This window comes from Mobula hypostoma, chromosome 3 (genome assembly GCF_963921235.1).
Source record: "Mobula hypostoma chromosome 3, sMobHyp1.1, whole genome shotgun sequence".
Lineage (NCBI taxonomy): Eukaryota > Metazoa > Chordata > Chondrichthyes > Myliobatiformes > Myliobatidae > Mobula > Mobula hypostoma.
The window spans coordinates 208199384-208223440 of record NC_086099.1 but is presented as its reverse complement, the minus strand read 5'-3'; the positions used below and the strand labels follow the sequence as shown (position 1 = coordinate 208223440).

The 24057-nt window shown below is 42.9% G+C and overlaps 1 protein-coding gene across 3 annotated transcripts in view; it reads left to right on the top strand.

Moving 5' to 3' along the window:
- The first annotated feature begins 913 nt into the window (after positions 1-913).
- Positions 914-24057, top strand: part of rnf32 (ring finger protein 32) — a 60129-nt gene continuing 36985 nt past the window's right edge. The window contains exons 1-3 of one of the 3 annotated variants that reach the window (XM_063042415.1): positions 951-1018; positions 14769-14838; positions 15633-15755. The gene's annotated coding sequence lies outside the window, so the exon portion shown is untranslated. Of the gene's footprint in view, positions 1019-14768; positions 14839-15632; positions 15756-24057 lie in introns of all 3 variants that reach the window. The other 2 variants (XM_063042414.1, XM_063042416.1) reach the window with 2 other exon arrangements.

Sequence of the window (24057 nt, the reverse complement as noted above, 5' to 3'; positions counted from 1 at the left end):
AAAAACAGAAAATGCTGGAAACATTCAGCAGATCAGGCAACATCTGTGGAGATAGAAAAAAATACTGTTTCAGGTCTGATATAAGGTCTTCTACTTAAAGTGTTAGCTGTTCCTCCTTTCTCAATTGCTGCCTGCCCTGCTGGATGTTTACAGTATTTTCTGATATTATTAGAAAAAAAAGTCCAGGAAATAGCAGACAGTTCCCAGAGGGCAGATTACAGATTGTGACATAATAGTACCATTGCAGATGGAATTTGATGTTAAATCATTTGAAAAGGAATGTAAAACTTGGCCCAAACAGCTGAGCAGCAAATTTTACTGCGGAGGAGATAAGCCAGAAGATTGGTCACAGCATGAAGGCTATAAATCATAGGAGCAGAATTAGGCCATTTGGCCCATCGTCTGCTCTGCCATTCCATTCTAGTTGATTTATTATCCCTCTCAACCCCATTCTCCTGCCTCATATTTGGATTCTGCATATGATCTTGAAGTCTCGTAAATGGTCCTATCCAACTGAGCAAGGGACTTCTAACACTAGAAATCTCAACCTTTGCCCTAAATTACACAGAGACCAAGTCGTTTGAGTTACCAGACAAATCCTGCGGGAGTTATATAATAACGACATAATTGAATTTGGAATCAGAATTCAACGAGAAATAAATGCATATCATTTTAGAACCAAGAAGGTATTTAATTCATCAAACCACGAAATTTAAACTACGCAGGCTCCTGTTAAAGTGATAAAAGCGGGTTTTGGATCAATTATTTTAAAAAAAACTCCCCCCCCATAAGAAACTAATTTTAAAAGTTTTTCCCCAAAATATACGGCGTATTGTATTATTACTTTCAAAGAGCTCGTGTTTGTTTTAGGTGTATATTGGCCGCCGGGCCGTTGCTAGGTAACAGCCACCGCCTGTACTCGGGCCTGCCTGCTTCCTCCTGCCGCCGGGGCCGATTTTAATTCTTAAATTAACGGAGTGTTGTTTGTTCAACGTTTCGCGTGTATGCGGTTAAGAAGGTGAGTGATCTACAATCTGTTAAGTTTTATTTAATATGGATAAGTATGTTTAGACTCAGTGGCATTGAGCTTCGAGTGGCGGCCACAATCATTGCAAATGCCCGGGCTCTGGGAGTTTGGAGGGGTACTGTTTCCCAATGCCTAACCCCATATTTGCTAGCCTAGCCCCCACTATGATCACCCTAGTTTATTCTATTACTAACCGAGCTTCCAGCTTTACTAGCCTAACTCCACCTTTGCTAGCCTGGTCCCCACTATTACCAGTCTATTTTGTATTATTACCATCCTGGGACCCAACATTACTAGGCGGATCTCGACCATTTCTAGAACATAGAACAACACAGTATGGGCCTTTCAGTCCACTAAGTTAAGCCAACCTTTCAACCTACTCCACGATCAATCTAACTCTTTCCTCTTACATCGCCCGTAGCTCTCCATTTTTCTTTCGTCCATGTGCCTAGCTAAGAGTCTCTTAGGTGCCCCTAAAATATAACTATTACCAGAAGAGCATTCCTCATACAGTACTTACCACTCTCTGTGTATAAACCTTACCTTCAACATCTCCCCTAAACTTTCCTCCATTCACCTTAAAAGGATGCCACTTCCACTCTGAGAACAAGATGCTGGCAGTCCACTCCTGTACCTCTTATCTTCGATAGCTTAGGTATTGGTCTTGGTTTTTCATTGTCAAACTTACGGAGGTACAGTGAAAATCATTTTGTTTTGTGTTTCATTCAAATATAACTATAAGTCATTCCATACATAATTTGTTGTTGTTCAGTCCTTAAGTCAAGTCCGACTCTTCGTGACTTTATGGACTTCTGCACCCCAAGCCTTCTTGTTGGAAACTGCCTCTCTAAGATCCCCCAAGGTCATACGCATTGTCTGAGTAATATTATCTATCCATCGTAGCCTCTATCATCCTCTCCTTCTTTTACCTTCTGTTTTACCTAACATGAAAGTCTTCTCCAAGGAATCCTGTCTTCTCATGATTTGGCCAAAATATTTGAGCTTTTGCCTCATAATCAAGCCTCCTAGTGAGCAGTCTGGCTGTATTCCTTCAAGTATTGACTTGTTGGATCTTCTTGCTGTCTAACGAACTCTGAACAGTTTCCTCCAGCATCCAAGTTCAAAGACGTCAATTCTTTTGTATTCAGTCTTACTAATAATCCAGCTCTCACAGCCATACCTCGCAACTAGAAATACTATAGACTTGACTATACGGATCTTCATAGACAATGTTACATCTCTGCTCTTCAGTATTTTATCTAAATTTGCCATTGCTGCCCTGCCCAGAAGTAAGCACCATTTAATATTGTGGCTGCAGTTACCATCTATAGAAATCTTTGAACTGAGGAAGACATAATACATAATTACATCAAGATAATAAGAAAACAGAATGCAAAATATAGTTGTATTTACAGAGAAGGTGCAGTGTAGGTAGACAAAGTGCTAGAGCCACAAAGACATTGATTTGGAGATCAAGAGTTCATCTAATAGCATATGAGAGGTCTATTCATGAGTCTGACATTTGAAGCTTCTTCCTGACAGGAATGTGGAGAGGACAGAATCACCAGGGTGAGAGGGTTCCTTGATTATAGAACATAGAACATAGAATAGTACAGCACAGTATAGGCCCTTCAGCCCACAATGTTGTGCCGACCCTATATTGGCTACTTTTAAGGCCTTAAAATATAGGAGCAGGTTAGGCCGTTTGGCCCATTGAGTCTTCTCCACCATTTCATCATGGCTGATCCAATTTTCCTCTTAGCCCCAATTTCCTGCCTTCTCCCTGTTTCCCTTCATCACCTGTGGGTCAGCAGAAAGTATAGACAGAGTCAATGGAGGGAGCAACACACACAAAAAATGCTGGTGAACGCAGCAGGCCAGGTAGCATCTATACTATGTTATGTCTACTATGTCTACTTATGTCTACTATGAGCCTACTGACTCTCACAGCTATCTGGACTATTCCTCTTCCCACCCTGTCTCTTGTAAAAATGCCATCCCCTTCTCACAATGCCTCCGTCTCCACCGTATCTGCTCTCAGAATGAGGCTTTTCATTCCAGGATGAAGGAGATGTCTTCCTTTTTTAAAGAAAGAGGCCTCCCTTTCTCCACCATCAACTCTGCTCTCAAACGCATCTCTCCCATTTCACGCACATCTGCTCTCACTCCATCCTCCCGCCACCCCACTAGTTATAGGGTTCCCCTTGTCCTAACCTACCACCCCACCAGCCTCCAGGTCCAACATATAATTCTCCATAACTTCCACCACCTCCAACGGGATCCCACCACCAAGTACATCTTTCCCTCCCCCCCCTCTGCTTTCAGCAGGGATTGCTCCCTACGTGACTCCCTTGTCCATTCGTCCCCCCCCATCCCTTCCCACTGATCTCCATCCCAGCACTTATCCTTGTAAGCAGAACAAGTGCTACACATGCCCTTACACTTCCTCCCTCACCATCATTCAGGGCCCCAGACAGTCCTTCCAGTTGAGGCGACACTTCACCTGTGAGTCGACTGTGGTGATATACTGCGTCCGGTGCTCCCAATATGGCCTTCTATATATTGGCGAGACCTGACGCAGGCTGGGAGACTGTTTCGCTGAACACCTACGCTCTGTCCGCCAGAGAAATCAAGATCTCCCAGTGGCCACACATTTTAATTCCAAGTCCCATTCCCATTCTGATATGTCTATCCACGGCCTCCTCTACTGTCAAGATGAAGCCACACTCAGGTTAGAGGAACAACACCTTATATTCCGTCTGGGCAGCCTCCAACCTGATGGCATGAACATCGACTTCTCTAACTTCCGTTAATGCCTCTCCTCCCCTTCACACCCCATCCCATATTTGTTTATTTAATATTTTTAAATTTTTTAAAATTTTTTTCTCTTTTTTTTCTCTCTTTTTTCTCCCTCTGTCCCTCTCACTATAACTCCTTGCCTGCTCTCTACCCTCTGGGCTCCCCTCCCCTCTTCTCTTTCTCCCTAGGCTTCCCGTCCCATGATCCTCTCCCTTCTCCAGCCTGGTATCCCTTTTGCCAATCAACTTTCCAGCTCTTAGATCCACCCCTCCCCTCCTGTCTTCTCCTATCATTCTGGATCTCCCCTTCCCCTCCCACTTTCAAATCTCTTACTATCTCTTCTTTCAGTTAGTCCTGACAAAGGGTCCCGGCCCGAAACGTTGACTGTACCTCTTCCTATAGATGCTGCCTGGCCTGCTGCGTTCACCAGCATTTTTTGTGTGTGTTGCTTGAATTTCTGCAGATTTCCTTGTGTCTGCGTCAATGGGGGGAGGTTGGTTTGCATGATGAACTGGACTGCACTCATACCTCTCTGTAAATTCTTGTAGTCTTGGACAGAGTAGTTGCTGCACCAGTTTTTGATGCATCCAGATGAGATCCTTCCTGTGGTACATCTATAAAAATTGGTAAGACTCATTGATACCAGCATTACCAGCCTAGCCCTCACCATTACTATGTAAACCCCAACAGTTGCCAGCTTAGTAGTCCCCCACCACAAACTGTATACATGTTCAAAGACAATTAAACTTGAACTTCAGCAAGGACCTAGTTTTATAGTTCTCATTGAAACCTACTGAATATTGAAAGGACTAGTTAGGGTGGATGTGGAGAGGATGTTTCCTATCATGGGGGTCTTCAGAACTAGAAGGCACAGTCTCAAAATTGAGGGGCGACCCTTTAGAACAGAGGTAAGGAGGAATTTTTTTTAGCCAGGGAGTTGTAAATCTGTGGAATGCTGTGCCACATACTGCGGTGGAGGTCAAGTCCATGCGTATATTTAAGGCGGAAGTTGATCACTTCCTGATGGGTCAGGGCATCAAAGGATATAACGAGAAGGCAAGTATATGGGGTTGAGTGGGATCCAGGAAGAGCCATGATGGAATGGTGGAGCAGACTCAATGGGCTGAATGGCCAAATTCTGCTTCTAGGTCTTATGGTGTTAACTATTCTAGAATTTAGTGATTCTTGAAAGATCATTACTAATCTTTTCATAGAACCATAGAAACTACAGCACAGAAACAGGCCCTTTGGCCCTTCTTGGCTGTGCCAAACCATTTTCTGCCTAGTCCCACTGACCTGCACACGGACCATATCCCTCCATACACCTCCCATCCATGTATCTGTCCAATTTATTCTTAAATGTTAAAAAAGAACCCGCATTTACCACCTCGTCTGGCAGCTCATTCCATACTCCCACCACTCTCTGTGTGAAGAAGCCCCCCCTAATGTTCCCTTTAAACTTTTCCCCCCTCACCCTTAACCCATGTCCTCTGGTTTTTTTCTCCCCTTGCCTCAGTGGAAACCTCTTTCAGAGCCCTGGGGTATAGTCCAGGTGATGTGTCCACCTACAGTCTACTCTATCATTATCTGCCTCATCTCCACTTATACTAGCTTAACCCCTGTCAGTACCACTCTTATCTCCAGACCTTGGCATTTGAAATTTTATTGAAAGTTTTAGTCACCCGGCTACAAGAAAGATGCCATTATGGTGGAAACAGTGCAGAGGAGATCTACAAGGATGTTGCTAGGTTCAAGACACTGAGTTATGTAGAGAGGTTGAGCAGACTGGGCTTTTATTGATTGGAGTGTGGGAGAGTAGGGGTGATCCTATAGAGCCGTATGAAGCCATGAAGGGATTAAATGCACTTAGTGTTTTTCCAAGGGTTGTGGAATCAAGATTCAGAGAACACAAATTTCAGGTGAAATGGGAGAAATTTAATAGGGTCTGAAGGGGGTGTTTATCACCCAGGAGGTGCTTATGTATATCACATGCACTGTCAGAAAAAGTGGTCAAGGTAGGTACATTAACAACCTTTAAATGACTCTTGGACAGGATAGGACAGGTTTAGAAGGATACGGGTCACACGTGGGAAAATAGGACTCGCTTAGATGTTTGTCTTGCTTGGCATGGACTTGTTGGCCAAATGACCTATTTTCATGTTGTGTGACTCTACAACTCATGACCGTCCCTCCTCAAAAATAACATCCTAATCCCCAACTTTCAACACAGATTTCCCTCCCTCTTCCCAACAGTAATACCCTGATGCCCAATTATCATCAGAAATTCTCTCCACTCCTGACCATCCCCTGAAACTACTCAGATCTCAGCTCTAATCCACAGCAGTAATGACATATGGAACAAAAGCAGGAATAGATCATTCAGCCAGACCAGACACTCACAAGATGTTTACTTCCACATCACTTTCCTGCAGTTGTTTATCCTTACTATCTAAACACCAATCAATGTTCCTTGAATATACTCAGTAACTGAATCTCCACATCACTCTTGCATAGAGAATTCCAAAGATTAACTACCCAATGAATGAGCAAAATTATTGTCATTTCTCCTCAGTTGTTATTCCTTTAAAGTGGGATTAGTGATTCCTAGTTTCCTAGTTACACAGAACATCGAACATAGGAACAGGCTCTTCGGTCGATATTGTCTGCTGAACACGATGCCAAGTTAAATTAAGTCACTTCTGTCTAAACATTCTGCCTGAACATAATCCTTAGCCCTCTCCATTCCCTGCATATCCATGTGCCTTTCTAAAAGCCTCTTGAATGTCACTATTGTATGTTTCCATCACTACCCTCATCCAAGCACACACCACTCTTGTGTTAAAAAAGACTTGCCCACACATCTTCCTCAAACTTTCCTAATCTCAGTTTTGTGAATGTTCCTAAAGAAAGGTCTTGGCCTGAAATGTCAACTCCATAGATGCTGCCTGACTTGCTGAGTTCCTGCAGCATTTTGTGTGTTGCTCTAGATTTCTCTTGTGTTAAATGAACATCTTCTGGTATTTGACATTTTTATCCTGGGAGAAGGATTCTGGCTGGTTAATCTATCTGTGCTCCTCATTATTTTATAAACATCTGTCAGATCTCCTCTCATCTTCCAATGCTCCAGATGCTTCAATTTGTCTGACCTCCCCTTATAGCTCATATTCTCTAATACAAGTAGTATCTTTGTAAATCTCTTCTGTTTCCTTCCTACATCCTTCCTGTAGTGGAACAACTGGAATTGCCCACAATACTCCAGGTGTGGCTTAACCAAATATCATTATAGATGCAGTATGACTTCCTTACTTTTATATTGAATGCCCCAACGAAAGAAGGCAAACATACCATATGCCTTCTTTACCACCATATCTACTTGCATGGCCACTTTCAGAAAGCTGTGGACTTATCCCTCTGTACAAAAAGTGATGTTAATAGTCCTGCCATTAACAGGTACTTTCCTTTTGTATTTTGACCTCACAAAGTGCAATACCTACACTTGCCCAGAATAAACATCAGCATAAACATTATCATTATACTTCGGACAAACCATTTTGAAATTTCAATGATAACCTCTCATTTTTCCAAACTTGGAAGTACAGCCTCAGTCTTCTTAATCTCTCCTTGGAGCATAAGCCTGCCTATCAAGGAGTCAATCTGGTGAATCTTACTGCACTTCCTCTTTTGTAATACATCTTTTCTTGGGTACATATTGTTCCTGAGTTGTTCCCACCAGGGCTGTAAATAATTGGAGCAAGAAGTCTCCACTTCTGTACTCAAATCCTCTTGCAGTAAAGGCCAGTGTACAATTTACCTTTCTAATTGCTTGCTGTAACATCATATTAAATATCAATCATTCATGTACAAGGACATCTACATGAATCACAGAAATTTAATATGAAGGTAGAGCAAGCAATTAAATCCCTCTGAGGATCAACACTCTTCAATATCTCACCACCAGTCACAGCCTCCTAATCAGAAAAAGACCTGTTTTTACCTACGTACTATTTTCAGTTAAACATTTCACAGCCCATGCCAGTGTACCAACTTGACACTATTTTCAAATTTTGTATAATAATTTTTTTTGCATAGCATCTTATGGAACATCTTCTCAAAATACAAATGTGCTATTTCCTTTTATCTAAACTGATAGTTCCAAATTTAGAAAGCTATAAAATTTATCAAACCTTAACTCCCTTTCATAAATGTATGTTTTTGCTTAACAGCCCTATTATTATTCTCCGGTGCTTTGTTAACATTTCCTCAATAACATTGCCCCACATTTTCTCTACTATGAATACCAGTACAACGTGTCTAAAATTCCAATTTTTTTCTCTCTCTCACAGGTGGTAAGATTACATTTGCCTTCTTCTAATCTGTAGAATCTATAGTATTTTTGTAGTTTCAATAATTGGGAAGCCCAGTAGCATAGTGGTAAGCATAAAACTTTACGGCACCAGCAATCTGGGTTAAATTTCCTCCACCGTTTGTAAGGAGTTGGTATGTTCTTCCATGGGTTTTCTCTGGGTGCTCCAGTTTCCTCCCACATTCCAAAGACACATTGGTTAGGATTAGAACATTGTGGGCATGCTATGCTGGCAACTCTTGCGAACTGACCCAGCGCATCCTCGTACTGTGTAGGTCGTTGATGCAAATGATGCGCTTTACTGTATGTTTCAATGTACATGTGACAATCAAAGCAAATATTTTTTCTTAAAACTACTATTTCCAAGGCCCTGGAATGTAGGTCATTAGATCCAGCGGATTCATAACATTTCTGTCCCACTAATTTCTCCAGTCCTAATTCCAGAGTAATATAAATATTTTTCAGGGCTTCCTTGCTTATTGATCTATTGTTGTTCAGTATTTCAAGGAAGTGTTTTGTGTTTTCCTCCCCGATGACAAAACACAGACATACTCATTGTAATTTCTCTGTGATTCCCAAAAATGATTTCTCTTGATTCTGAATGTAAGGGACCTACAATAGTTATTTTTTCCTGTTTATATAGCTGTAGAAGTCTTTATGTTTCTTTCAGACTGTTTTTGTTTACTCTTTTCTTTTTCTTCACCACTACCTTGATCCTCCTTTGCTGAATTCTGAAACCTCCCCAAACTTTAGCCATACTGAATTTTTCAGGAAAATTATAAACCTTTTCCTTTGCCACTTTAACTTCATGATATTCAAAGCTGATCATCTATTCCTATTTGTTGCAAAGAAATATGTATTTATGAACTATGTATTCTTTATAAATTAACTATTCCTCATTTCCCTGTTACTCTATTAATTTCCACCACCAACAACCCCCCCCCCCACCCCATTACCAACTCCTCTGGTAATTAAATCCCAAAATATGATCTTCAATACCTACACTTATTGAATTGAATTGAATTGAATTTATTTCTTACACCCTTTACATACATGAGGAGTAAAAATCTTTAAGTTATGTCTTCATCTAAATGTGCAATCATAGTAATTTATAATAATTTATTATAAATAGGATGGTCAATGTAACAAAGAAATACACTCAAATTAGCGTGAGCTAATCAGTCTGATGGCCTGGCGGAAGAAGCTGTCCCAGAGCCTGTTGGTCCTGGCTTTTATGCTGGTACCGTTTCCTGGATGGTAGCAGTTGGAACTGTTTGTGGATGGGGTGATTTGGATCCCCAATGATCCTTTGGGCCATTTTTTCACACCTGTCTGTATATATCCCGAATCATGGGAAGTTCACAACTACAGATGTGCTGGGCTGTCCACACCACTCTCTGCAGAATCCTGTGATTAAGGGAAGTACAGTTCCCATACCAGGCAGTGATGCAGCCAGTCAGGATGCTCTCAATTGTGCCCTTGTAGAAAGTTCTTAGGACTTGGGGGGCCCTTACCAAACATCCTCATCTGTCTGAGGTGAAAGAGGTGCTGTTGTGCCTGTTTCACCGCACAGCTAGTGTGTACAGATCACGTGAGGTCCTCGGTGATGTGGATGCTAAGGAACATCTGGGGCTGTTTACCCTTTCAACCCCGGATCTATTGATGTCAATAGGGGTTAGCTCGTCTCCATTCCTCCTGTAATCCACAACCAGCTCCTTTGTTTTTGCAACACTGAGAGAGAGGTTGTTTTCTTTACACCACTGTGTCAGAGAGATGACTTCTTCCCTGTAGGGCATCTCATTATTGTTTGAGATTAGGCCAATCAAGGTAGTGTCATCAGCAAATTTAATTAGCAGATTAGAGCTGTGGGTGGCGACACAGTCATGGGTATACAGGGAGTGAAGGAGGGGACTTAGTACACAGCCCTGAGGGGCTCCTGTGTTGAGAGTCAGAGGGGTGGAGGTGAGGGAGCCCACTCCTACCACTTGCCAATGATCTGACAGGAAGTCCAGGATCCAGCTGCACTAGGCAGGATCAAGGCTGAGGTCTCTGAGCTTCCTATCAAACCTAGAGCAAATTATGGTGTTGAATGCTGAACTGTAGTCCAAGAACAGCATTCTCACATAAGCATTCTTCTTCTCCAGATGTGTAAGGACAGTATATAGAGCAGTGGCTATTGTTTCATCTGCAGTTGTGTCGGTAGGCGAATTGTAGGGGGTCCAGTTTGGGTGGTGGCATTCCCATACTCTGTATAATAAATTTCTAATTATCAACACCCTAACTTCAGTGTGAATTCAAAATTTGTAAATCCTGGCATCAACACCCTAACTTCTGTTTATTGTTTCCTTACAATATAGAAGCAAACCATCATACCATAGATGGTCTCATACCATTCTAGTTTGTCCTATTTCCTGACTTACTTCCCTAAAACCTATTCTCTCTCCATCAATACCACAAATCTCCCAGCAGCCATCTACACAGGAGCCATTTAACATATTAACCAGCAAACCTTAGGGACAGAGTAATAGTGGGTGGTGGGGATATTCCAATGTACACCATTGGAACATCTTCATCAGTCCTCTGTATTTATGCCAGCCATAATGTCTATCTCTGCTAATCCCACTTTCCTATATTTATATTCTCTATGCCCTGCTCTTTCAACTTCTTATTGAGAGGTCACTAAAATGTTGTTACTGTTCCTGCTTCTACCACCTTCTTTGCTGCTCACTCCAGATACCAACTACACTTGGCCTCTAGCTTTTGACACCCCTCCCATGGGAAACATACACTGGCTATATATCCCATCTAAGGTTTTCATAATGTTATACAGCACTTATCATGCAACATCTCACCCTGCTTCATTCTATTGAAAAAAGATCAAGCCTATCCAGTATCTGATAACTTAAGTCCTCCAATCCTGGTAACATCCCGGTATGATTTTTTTTCTGCACCCACTTTAACTTAATCATGTCCTTCCTATAGTGTGGCAACTTGAACTGTATACAGTACTCGTGCAGCCAAATTGTACCAAATCATAAACACGAGAAAGTCTGCAGAGGCGGGAAATTCAAAGCAAGATACACAAAAATGCTGGAGGAACTCAGCAGGTCAGGTAGCATCTATGGATAAAAATAGAGAGTCGACATTTCGAGCCGAAACCCTTCTCCATGACTAGTGGGGGAATGGGGGAAGAGACTAGCTGGAAGGGGAAGCCAGGTGGATGCAAAGGGCAAGGGCTGGAGAAAGAGTCTGATAGGAGAGGAGAGTGAACTATAGGAAAAAGGGAAAGAGGAGGGGACCCAGGGAGAAGTAATATGCAGGTGAGAAAAAGTTAAAAGTCAGAGTGGGGAGTAGAGGAGGGGGATAGATTTGTTTACCGGAAGGAGGAATTGATATTCATGCCATCAGGTTGGAGGATACCCAAGTGGAATATAACATGTTACTCCTCTATCCTCATCTTGGCACAAGAGGAGGCCATCGACTGACACATCAGATAGGAATGGGAATTTAAATGTTTGGCCACTGGAAAATGCCACTTGTGGCGGAGGTGCTGGATGAAGCAGTCTCCTAATTTACGACGGGTATCACCGATGTAGAAGAAGCCACATCGGGATCACTGGGCACAATAGACAACCCCAGCAGATTCACTGGTGAAGTGTTGCCTCACCTGGAAGGACTGTTTGGGTTTTGAATGGAGGTGAAGGAAGAGATATATGAGCAGGTGTAGCACTTAGGTACTTGCAGGGATAGGTGCCGGGAGAGAAATTAGTGGGGAGGGATGAATGGACTAGGGAGTGATCCCTGTGGAAAGTGGAGGGGAAGGGTGGTGATAAAGATATGGTTAGTGGTAGGGTCCCTTTGCAGATGGCAGAGGTTGTGGAGGATAATGTTTGGATACAAAGGCTAATGGCGTAGTACGTAAGGACAAGAGGAACTCTATCACTATTAAGCTGGTGGGAAGATGGGGTGAGTGCAGATGTATGGGAATTGGAGGAGATGCAAGTGAGGGCAGCATCAATAGTGGAGGGAGGGAAATGTGTTCTTTAAAGAAGGAAGACACCTCTTACGTTCTGGAACAGAAAGCCTCAACCTGGGAACAGATGCTGCAGAGGCAATGAAACTGCGAAAACAGAATAACTTTTTTACAGGAGACAGGGTGGCAAGAGGTACAGTCAAGGTAACCATGGAAACCAGTAGGTTTATAAAAGAGGCCGGTTGGCAGTTTATCTCCAGAGATGGAGGCAGAGAGGTCAAGAAAGGGAAGGGAGGTCTCAGCAATGGACCAAGTGAATTTAAGGGCTGGGTGGAAGTTAAGAGGCAAGGTTGATAAAATTGAGGAGCTCACTATGGGTGCATGAAGCAGCGTCAATGTAGCGGGAGAAAAGGTGGGGGTGTATAACCGGGGCAGGCCTTGAACATGTTTTGTACAGTTTTAAGTCTTATACTCAGTGTAATGGCCAATGAAGACAAGAATGTTGTACATCTTCCATAACAATCCTACATCAACCATATCTACCATTCCTTTGCCCATTTTCCAAGTTGATCTATATCCTACTGTAACCTTAGACAACCTTCTTCAGTCTCCATCGTACTACCAATTTTAGGGTCATCTGCAAGCCATTTAATTAGGTCACCTTCATTTTCATTCATTAATATACTGTAGGTGACAAGCAGGAAAGAACCCAACACTGAAACTAGAGCATTGAGGAAAAACTTACGCATTCACATTAAATTTCTTAGATCCTAGCACTAATAATCAATATCATTACCCTAATGCTTGTACTCTGTTCCACAGTGTTACCATTGTAACACCAGCATTGTAATCTACATGATCCTCTTTCCATTCTTAATACCCTAATTTCGATCAACATAACATGTACTCTTAACCCAGTTCTCTAACCATTAACAGCAGCAATTTTATCTCAAATCGTATCCCATCACTATTCCCAAATGCACACTTTGGTCCAAAATTCCTGCATCTTCGTTAGGTACAGGAAGTTTTTATGTTCCAGGTGGTACAACAAGCCAAGCATATTAAACTAAAAGCCATATAGCATAGTCATTGCTGTCAAGAAATTTGGATCTTGCTAAGTAGAGAAAGGGTTTACTGGATAAAATTTCCTTTGTACAGACATATTGCCAGCAAGTGCTTTAAATTTACATGCATTAGTTGGCAAACTGAAATGCTAGCCGTAAATAAGCTTATTTATTTATTATTATTATTTTATTTTGTTTTGTTTCTTCTATATTATGTATTGCATTGAACTGCTGCTACTAAGTTAACAAATTTGACGCCACATGCCAGTGATAATAAACCTGATTCTGATTCTGAGATGTAGGGCAAGGCTAAGATAATTAATTGCTAGAAGTAGGTGATGGTTAGCAAAATTTGAAACTATGGTACAGTTACTCACATCCTGTGAAATAGTGCTGTTTGCAGAAGTGAATTATAGATAAAGTGGTAAACAGAGCTTCCTTTTTTTTAACAAATAACAGCTTGTAAAATCTGGCCTAGTGGTTCAGAAAAGAACAGGACAAAATTAACGATTTTCCTTCTTTCAAATTGTTTCAACACAATAAGCATGTCAATCAAGAAGTACGATTGAATAATGCTATTTTTGTTGATATTGTCTGATTGCAAATTGATTATTCCATGAGCGAAATGCAATGAGCTATTTTCTATTTTTTATTATTATTAATCTATAAAGTTACCTAAGCCCATATATTGTACTTGAGTCATCCTTGCAGCTGTGATGCATCTTCTTATCATATCAGTTATATATGATATCATTCCATGTACAGTGTTCCCTTTGAAACTACATGGGTTCCCATCATTAGAGAGACTCTCCAAGCCTCTCTGATCCTCTCATGTTCCTGAACCCGTGAGAATCTGAGATCCTACCAATTCCCAAATGGACAAGACCACCTCAGTGTACTTGAAACCTAAACGTTGGCCATGATATCTGTTCCACCCCTGGCCACTTGATTGGTGGTCTGCTCTCATTGTAGGCACACATTCTTCAAGACACCCTCTCTACCACTGCATCCCCTAGTATTTTGACACGCCTCAGCCCTTCATCAGAAGCCCCAATCCTTCTAAACAACCCATACTACCAATGCAAGACCTGATCAGACTCCCCCATCAAACCCAGAGTCAATTCCAAGAGGCAGGATTTGTTTCTGAAATTTGTATCTTACACTATCATTTGAGAGCACTGGAATTTCAAGTCTGTCTTCATAAGATGCAACTTCAAAAGATTTTTTTTTAAAAAGAATTATAAATCCATTGGAATGCAAAAAGGATGTATTTTATTTTTAAAGAGTGAGACAAGATTGCTTCCAGCCCAAAACGTGACTCACTGTAAAGAGACAGAGAGACCTACTTAACAAGTCTGGAGATTATCCTCATTATTTGATCACATAAAACTGGTTTGTGGAGCTGTGGTTTATAACAATCGCTTCTCAATTACACGTTATAACTTTCAGTAAGCAAGATGCCTGCAGGAGTTATCTTGAGATATGCATATACTTTACACGTAGCTGGTAAGGTGTGCCAGAGGTTTTTTTTTTGTGTCCTAGGAGAACTCCAAGAAGAAAGGAAAATGTATGTATATACTGTTGCATCTTTTATGACTTCGGCTTGTAACCAGTTAAGTATTTTTGAAGTATTGCATTTGTTTTAACATAAGAAATGTGACAGCTTATTTTTATGTAGTAAGAACTGTCAATAGAGATGTGATTGTGACCAGATAATGTGCTGTGGTAATGTTGCTTGATTGGTAAGTAGTGGCCAGAACTCCAGGCAAAGCTCACCAGCTCTTGCATTGAATTACATACAACACAGAAATAGGCCTTTAATCCAGTGGTCCCCAACCACCGGGCCGCGGACCAGTATCGGGCCGCAGGGCATGCGCTACCGGGCCGTGAGGAAACGGTATGATTTGCTGATATGAATCAGCTGCACCTTTCCTGATTCCCTGTCACGCCCACTGTTGAGCTCGAACGCACACGAGCTCATTACGCATGCGTCATCCATGTCAGAGCAGGAAGGAGATCAACTCCTCGAGCTTGCAAATGACCGGGGGGGGGGCTGAAAAGTATGTTTGACATAACATCTCTGCCGGCATTCCGGATCAAAGTCAAGGAAAAATATCCTGAGATAGCCACGGAAGCACTGAAAACGTTGCTTCCATTTCCAAAATATCTCTGCAATGAGTGCAACGAAAACTAAATTGCGGAATTGACTGGACATAAGGAACCCTTTCGAGTATCATTTTGGAACTCCTGCTCCCCCTCCAACTTTCAAATCCCTTACTCACTCTTCCTTCAGTTAGTCCTGACGAAGGGTCTCGGCCTGAAACGTCGACTGCACCTCTTCCTAGAGATGCTGCCTGGCCTGCTGCGTTCACCAGCAATTTTTATGTGTGTTGCTTGAATTTCCAGCATCTGCAGAATTCCTGTTGTTTCCAATCGAGTATCGCTGTCTCCCATCACCCTTTGATGGCACCATCTCGTTGCAGGGAATCAAGTATTCAGCCCAGGGCTCCCACTGATTCAGCGATATTGGTGCGTTGCAATGATTTTATATGTTCATACGAGGAAAATATGCGCTGTGTGTTTAATATCCAAGCGTTACTTAAAATGTTATGATGCTATTGACTTATAAGTGACTTATATAACCATATAACAATTACAGCATGGATACAGGACATCTCTTCCCTTCTAGTCCGTGCCGAACGCTACTCTCACCTCATCCCACCGACCTGCACTCAGCCCATAACCCACCATTCCTTTCCTGGCCGTATAGCTGTCCAGTTTAACTTTAAATGATAATATCGAACCTGCCTCTACCACTTCTACTGGAAGTTCGTTCAACACTTACTTCAAGCTCCCCTGTCCTCCCCTGATAATTGACTTATCGCTATATTCATGTGAGGAAAATATGCGCTGTGTGTTTAATATTAAAGTCGTTAGATAAACCCTTTTAGAAACGAAATTGAGTGTGTTAGCCACTTATCACCTATATTCCGGTCGTGATTAACACCCCCCGCCCCCGAACAGAATCGCCAAAAACGATTTGCAGAAAAGAAGCAACACACATCAAATTTGCTGGTGAACGCAGCGGGCCAGGCAGCATCTCTAGGAAGGGGTACAGTCCTGACGAAGGGTCTCGGCCCGAAACGTCGCCTGTATCCCTTCCTAGAGATGCTGCCTGGCCTGCTGCATTCACTAGCAACTTTGATGTGTGTTGCTTGAATTTCCAGCATCTGCAGAATTCCTCGTGTTTGCAGAAAAGAAATCGGCAGGTGTACGCATGTGCACTGTTGCCTGTTCAAGGCTTCATGGTCTTTGTAGTCTTTCTCGGGGTAAACGCAATGTGTTTACACTGCTAGTCCTGTCCGTTGGCAATCATCCACCCCCCCCCCCGCCCCCGGTCGGCCGGTCCGCAAGATTATTGTCAATATGAAACCGGTCCGCAGTGCAAAAAAGGTTGGGGACCACTGCTTTAATCCATGTGGCTATTCAGTGTTTCATTCTAACCATTGGCAAATCTTTTAAAATTCGGCTCTTGTGTTTACTTGTCTAATTTCTGTTTACCTGTTTTATTCCCTTTATCATGTTCATCCTCTTGCCTCATCTTCTTTCTGTTGTAGAGAGGTCAATATTTTCATTATTCGCTTTAGAAAGAAGGGTTCATCTGAATTCTCTATTTGATTTCTTTCTGACTACATTATTAGGCCTCATTGTTGGCAATGTAGAACAGTCCCTGTTTCAAACTTCGTCCAGTGTCACTCCCTAATTTTTTCTCCATTACATTAATTACTGCATTTTTGCTGTTTTCTGCATAAACACAGAACTCATCAACTTTTATCACTTTTGCCGCTAACTCAAATTCATGCGAGCAACTTCTGACATTTCCCTCCCTTTTGTAAATCCTACTCAAAAGCCAAACTATCCACTTGCTAGGATAAGGGGGACACCTCTTTTTCCCTTATAAGGGAGAGAGAGAGCCTGTGGTATGTCGAATTACCAGGTGAACGAGTAGTCTTTGAGGGACTGCAAGTCTGTGTCTTTGTTGATGCTTTGCCGCACACTTGAGTGCTCAGTGGAGGGTGCAGATGCTTTTTTGCTGGTGTTGGGGGGGGGGGGTTGTCACTTTGCTGCTGATGCATGGGAGGGAGGGGAGCTGGGGGGGTGCTTTGGGGTTCTAACATTTGACTGTCATTCATTCTTTGGGGCACTCCTGTGTTTTTCATAGATGTTTGCAAAAAAAAGAATTTCAGAATGTATATTGTATACATTTCTCTGACATTAAATGTACCTATTGATAAGCAGTACTATGAAAAAGACTTGGGCACAGATACATAGCCTAAGACTTTTGCACAATACTGTAAGTAATTCTATGTATTGCACTGTACTGCTGCTGCAAAAAAATAGATTACATGACATATGTGAGTGATGATAAACCTGATTCTGATATGGGTTTCTATTGTGGACTGAGAGTGGGAAGGGGACAGGGAGAGGGGAAAAAGGGAAAGGAGAGGGGAAGAAGCGGGAAGCACCAGAGAGACATTCTGTAATGATCAATAAACCAATTGTTTGTAATCAAATGACCTTGCCTGGTGTCTCAGGGCTGGGTTTGTCTGCACACACCACAACCCCTTCACCCCAGCATCACTTCCCTGCCACATGTCCCACATCACTCCCACGGTGCTGTACCCTCACCATTCTCAACGGCCTTTGCTCCTGCCAGATTTACGGACTCACTCTCTACTCCAAATACTGTATTGACAAATACAGTACTGTGTAAAGGTCTTAGGTGTGTATGTCTATATATATATATATATATATATATATATATAAAATAAGAATAGCTAGGGTTTCTAAGACTTTTGCCTAGTACTGTATAGTGGACTACACCACAACTCCCACAACTACTTAGACTACTCCTCTTCCCAGCATTTTTTGTAAGGATGCTATCCCTTTCTCCAAGTTTCTCTGTCTCTGCCATATCTGCTCTCAAGATGAGATCTTGCATTCAAGGATATCTGAAATGTCTTTTTTTCAGGAAGCATGACTATGATTGTTGAAGCCTTATCTTACATCTGTTTCTCAATTGTCTACTCTCCACCCATCTCTGTGTAGACAAAGCAGACACAGAGATCCCTTCATCCTTGCCTTTCATGATATGAGCTTCCACATCCAGCATATTATCCTTCATAATTTCCATCAGCTGAAGTGACACCCCACCAGCTGCCCCATTTCCTTGTCTCTACCCATTTCTACCTTCCACAGAGACCACTCCCACTGTGACTCCCTGGTCTACTTACCCTCCTCCATCCACCCCTCCAGAGACCAAAGTCATCTGTGTTTCGAGACCCTGATGTGGCCTTCTGTACATCAGTAAAACCAAGCACAGATCGGGTACCCATTTCACAGAGCATCTATGCTTGGTCCACTTGGTCAAAAGTGGATATCCTGAGCTCCCTGTTGCAAGCCATTTCAATTCCTCTTCCCATTCTCAGTCTTCTCACTTCTAGCGTGATACTCAATGCAAACTGAAGGAACAATACCTCATACTCTCCTTGAATATTTTACAATCCGTGACAGGAACATTGAGTTTTTAGGTAATCCTCCCTCTGGTGAATGTATCTGTTTTTTAATCCTTTCCCCCACCTCTCTTTCTTCTAGTCCTCCTATTTTTGTCCCCTTTCCCTTAACCATCCCTGCCTCCTGTCCCCCATCACCACCCCCTGAGTCCAACTATCCACTATACATTAGTTCACCCACAGTATCTTCCGCACCTCTTCCCCTATTTGGTTCTGGTTTGGGATAATTCTGGCATTCACCTCTCCCTTAATGTTTCCCATTATAACCTTCAGACTAAAGCACTGGTAGCCCTTCGTGTTCTGGTTTATCTCCCTCAAGCAGCCATCTCCAACCTACACACTTCCCTCTCGCCCCATCGCTCCATCTGCCTCTCCATTTTGTTTTGTTGTCTGCCTCCCTTCTTACTCACCTGCCACTGTATCCCACCTCCACCTCGTTCCCCTCTCCTACTTGTTACAACCTGCCTGTCCACCAGTCACCTCAGATATCGGTCTCACCTCTCCCCTTCTCTATACTGGCCGTCTCACTTCTCCACTCTCACTTCTAAAATAGAATTTCAAGGTAAGTCATTGGTATTTCCTTTCCTCCCACTGAATGAACTCAACCCACTGAGTTCTTGCAACAAATTGTTGGGCTTCTAGTTCACCCCAGAAGTAGAAATGTATTCATTGTATCTCTCAATCAGAACTATTCCTTCCATAAAGTCTTTTACTAAGTTACTCAACAGCCTTGTATTTTCAGTAGTGACTACCTACACTGAAATAATATCAGGGATCTCTGATCTCCACTCTACAGACATGGACTCTGTTTAACATTTCATTCAAAAGTTGATCCACCCCTCCAATAATCATTGTAAATTTGAAGTTGATAAAGTAGATTTCAACAGTAGCAGTTAATCTTATCTATTTATAAATTGAGTTTTGAAAAGCTTTACAGGATGCTTCACAGAGTCATAAGAATGGTTGGGGGTAGGGCATGAGGGAAAATTAACTGTAATCTGATAAAGGACATTTTTGGAAATGCCTCTTAAATGGTTCCGTAGTCAACACTTGTTTTCACAGCAGATGAGGAACAATATTGGAGCATTTGGATCTTCCATGCAGGGTTTCAAGAATTACTTTCCTGTGTAATCTGCCATGGTGATTACTCTTAAGCTGTGGCCCTCAGTGGGAAGTCTGCTTCAGACAGTGTCTTGAATCTGCTGGTATGGTTAGGTGGGATCAAAGAAGTATTCAAGGTTATCTGAGAAGGACTGGATAAAGTAGATTGTTTGCAACTTTCCAAAGAAAACACAAAGCATCAAATACAGAGATATCTGGCCTATCAGTGGCATCAACAGAGCTTTACCAAGAGGGATTTCTAGCAGGTTGGCGGTGGTTGTTTAAAAAGGGAGCTTCGAGATGGTTTGTCCATTCTACGTGGCCTTACAGCGGCTATAACCAGATTACCAATCATGAGTTAGATAGCAGGGAAGGTTCCAGCATAAAAGGGAGACACTGCCTAGTGGAGTGGTCATCAAAGGAGTGATCTGAGGCAGAGTGGTAGGGCTTTGGCGGTAACAGGTCGAGGCAAGTTACCTGTGAGGAATAGAAACAGGAAGTATGTCTGTAAGGCTGGTGTTCTGTACTGGGTGTCAGATGTAGGAAGTTGGGGACACTCCCAGCCTCCCAAATGGCCACATCTGTGCCAGGTGCGTTGAACTGCAGCTCCTTAGGGACCACGTTAGGGAACTGGAGCTGCAACTGGATTACCTTAGTCTGGTTAGGGAAAGTGAGGAGGTGATAGAGAGAAGCTATAGGCAAGTAGTCACACCAGGGCCTCGGGAGACAGATAAGTGGGTAACAGTCAGAAAAGGGAAGGGCAAGAGGCAGATACTAGAGAATACCCCTGTGACTGTCCCCCTTAACAATAAGTACTCCTGTTTGGGTGTTGTTGGGTGGGACAACCTACCTGGGGGAAGCAACAGTGGCCGCGCCTCTGGCGCAAAGTCTGGCCCTGTGGCTCAGAAGGGTAGGGAAAGGAAGACGGCAGCAGTAATAGGGGACTCTATAGTTAGAGGGTCAGACAGGCGATTCTGTGGATGCAGGAAAGAAATACGGATAGTAGTTTGCCTCCCAGGTGCCAGGGTCTGGGATGTTTCTGATCGCGTCCACGAAATCCTGAAGTGGGAAGGTGAACAGCTGGAGGTCGTGGTACATATTGGTACCAATGACATAGGTAGGAAAAGGGAGGAGGTCCTGAAAACAGACTACAGGGGTTAGGAAGGAAGTTGAGAAGCAGGATCTCAAAGGTATTAATCTCGGGATTACTGCCTGTGCCACACGACAGTGGGTATAGGAATTAGAGTGAGGTGGAGGATGAATACGTGTCTGAGGGATTGGAGCAGGGGGCAGCAATTCAGATTTCTGCATCTTTGGGACCTCTTTTGGGGCAGGTGCGACCTGTACAGAAAGGATGGGTTGCACTTGAATCCGAGGCGGAACAATGTCCTGGCAGGGAGGTTTGCTAAGGCAATTGGGGAGAGTTTAAGTTGGAATTGCTGGGGGGTGGGAACTGAACTGAAGTGACGGAGGAAGGGGCGGTTGGCTCACAAATAGCTCACAAACTTGGAGACAGTGCGAGAGGGAGGATACGCAGGTGATAGAGAAGGGATACGCTCAGACAAATGGTTTGAGATGTGTCTATTTTAATACAAGAAGCATCATGAACAAAGCAGATGAGCTTGGAGCATGGATCAGTACTTGGAGCTATGATGTTGTGGCCATTACAGAGACTTGGATGGCTCAGGGCAGGAATGGCTACTTAAAGTGCCAGGCTTTAGATGTTTCAAAAGGACAGGGAAGGAGGCAAAAGAGGTGGGGGCATGGTACTGCTGACCAGAGATAGTGTCATGGCTGCAGAAAAGGAGGAAGTCATGGAGGGATTGTCTACTGAGTCTCTGTGGGTGGAAGTTAGAAACAGGAAGGGGTCAATAACTCTACTGGGTGTTTTTTATAAACCACCCAATAGTAACAGGGACATCAAGGAGCAGATAGGGAGACAGATTCTGGAAAGGTGTAATAATAACAGGGTTGTTGTGGTGGGAGATCTTAATTTCCCAAATATTGATTGGCATCTCCCTAGAGCAAGGCACTTAGATGGGGTGGAGTTTGTTAGGTGTGTTCAGGAAGGTTTCCTGACCCGATATGTAGATAAGCCTACAAGAGGAGAGGCTATACTTGATCTGGTATTGGGAAATGAACCTGGTCTGGTGTCAGATCTCTCAGTGGGAGAACATTTTGGAGATAGTGATCACAATTCTATCTCCTTTACCATAGCATTGGAGAGGGATAGGAACAGAAACGTCAGGAAAGTGTTTAATTGGATTAAGGAGAAATATGAGGCTATCAGGCAGGAACTTGGAAGCATAAGTTGGGAACAGCTGTTCTCAGGGAAATGTGGCAAATGTTCAGGGGATATTTGAGTGGTGTTCTGCATAGGTACGTTCCGATGAGATAGAGGAAGGATGGTAGGGTGCAGGAACCGTGGTGTACAAAAGCTGTTGAAAATCTAGTCAAGAAGAAAAGAAAAGCTTACGAAAGGTTAAAAAAAAACTAGGTAATAATAGAAATCTTTTAAGGCTAGCAGGAAGGAGCTTAAGAATGAAATTAGGAGAGCCAGAAGGGGCCACGAGAAGGTCTTGGCAAACATGATTAAAGAAAACCCCAAGGCAATCTACAAGTATGGGAAGAGCAAGAGGATAAGACATGAGAGAATAGGACCAATCAAGTGTGACAATGGAAAAGTGTGTATGGAACCGGAGGAGATAACAGAGGTACTTAATGAATGCTTTGCTTCAGTATTCACTACAGAAAAGGATCTTGGTGATTGTAGGGATGACTTACAGTGGATTGAAAAATTTGAGTATATAGACATTAAGAAAGATAATGTGTTGGAGCTTTTGGAAAGCATCAAGGACCAGACAAGATGTATCCCAGGCTACTCTGGGAGGCGAGGGAGGAGATTGCTGAGCATCTGGCAATGATCTTTGCATCATCAATGTCATCAATGGGGATGGGAGAGGTTCCGTAGGATTGGAGGGTTGTAGATGTTGTTCCCTTATTCAAGAAAGGGAGTAGAAATAGCCCAGGAATTATAGACCAGTGAATCTTACTTCAGTGGTTGGTAAGTTGATGTAAAAGATCTTGAGAGGCAGGATTTATGAACATAACATAATATGATTAGGAATAGTCAGCATGGCTTTGTCAAAGGCGGGTCGTGCCTTTCAAGCCTGATTGAATTTTTTGAGGATGTAACTAAACACATTGAAGAAGGTAGAGCAGTAGATGTAGTCTATATGGATTTCAGCAAGGAATTTGTTAAGGTACCCATGCAAGGCTTATTGAGAAAGTTAAGGAGGCATGGGATCCTTGGGGACCTTGCTTTGTGGATCCAGAATTGGCTTGCCCACAGAAGGCAAAGAGTGATTGTAGACGGGTCATAGTCTGCATGGAGGTTGGTGACCAGTGGTGTGCCTCAGGGACCTGTTCTGGGACCACTTCTCTTCATGATTTTTATAAATGACCTGGATAAGGAAGTTTAAACACAAACAACAGGAATTCTGCAGATGCTGGAAATTCAAGCAACACACATCAAAGTTGCTGGTGAACGCAGCAGGCCAAGCAGCATCTACAGGAAGAGGCACAGTCGACGTTTCAGGCCGAGACCCTTCGTCAGGACAAGGTCCTGACGAAGGGTCTCGGCCTGACACGTCGACTGCGCCTCTTCCTATAGATGCTGCTTGGCCTGCTGCGTTCACCAGCAACTTTGATGTGTGTTGCTTGGATAAGGAAGTGGAGGGTTGGGTTAGTAAATTTGCTGATGACAACAAAAGTTGGGGGCATTGTGGATAGTGTGGAGGGCTGTCAGAGGTTACAGCGGGACATCGATAGGATGCAAATCTGGGCTGAGAATTGGCAAATGGAGTTCAACCCAGATAAGTGTGAGGTGGTTCATTTTGGTAGGTGAAATATGATGGCAGAATATAGTATTAATGGGAAGACTTTTGGCAGTGTGGAGGATCAGAGGGATCTTGGGGTCCAAGTCCATAGTACACTCCTGTGCAGGTTGACTCTGTGGTTAAGAAGGCATACGGTGCATTGGCCTTCATCAATCGTGGGTTTGAGTTAAGCGCCGAGAGGTAATGTTACAGCTATATAGGACCCTGGTCAGACCCCATTTGGAGTATTGTGCTCAGTTCTGGTCACCTCACTACAGG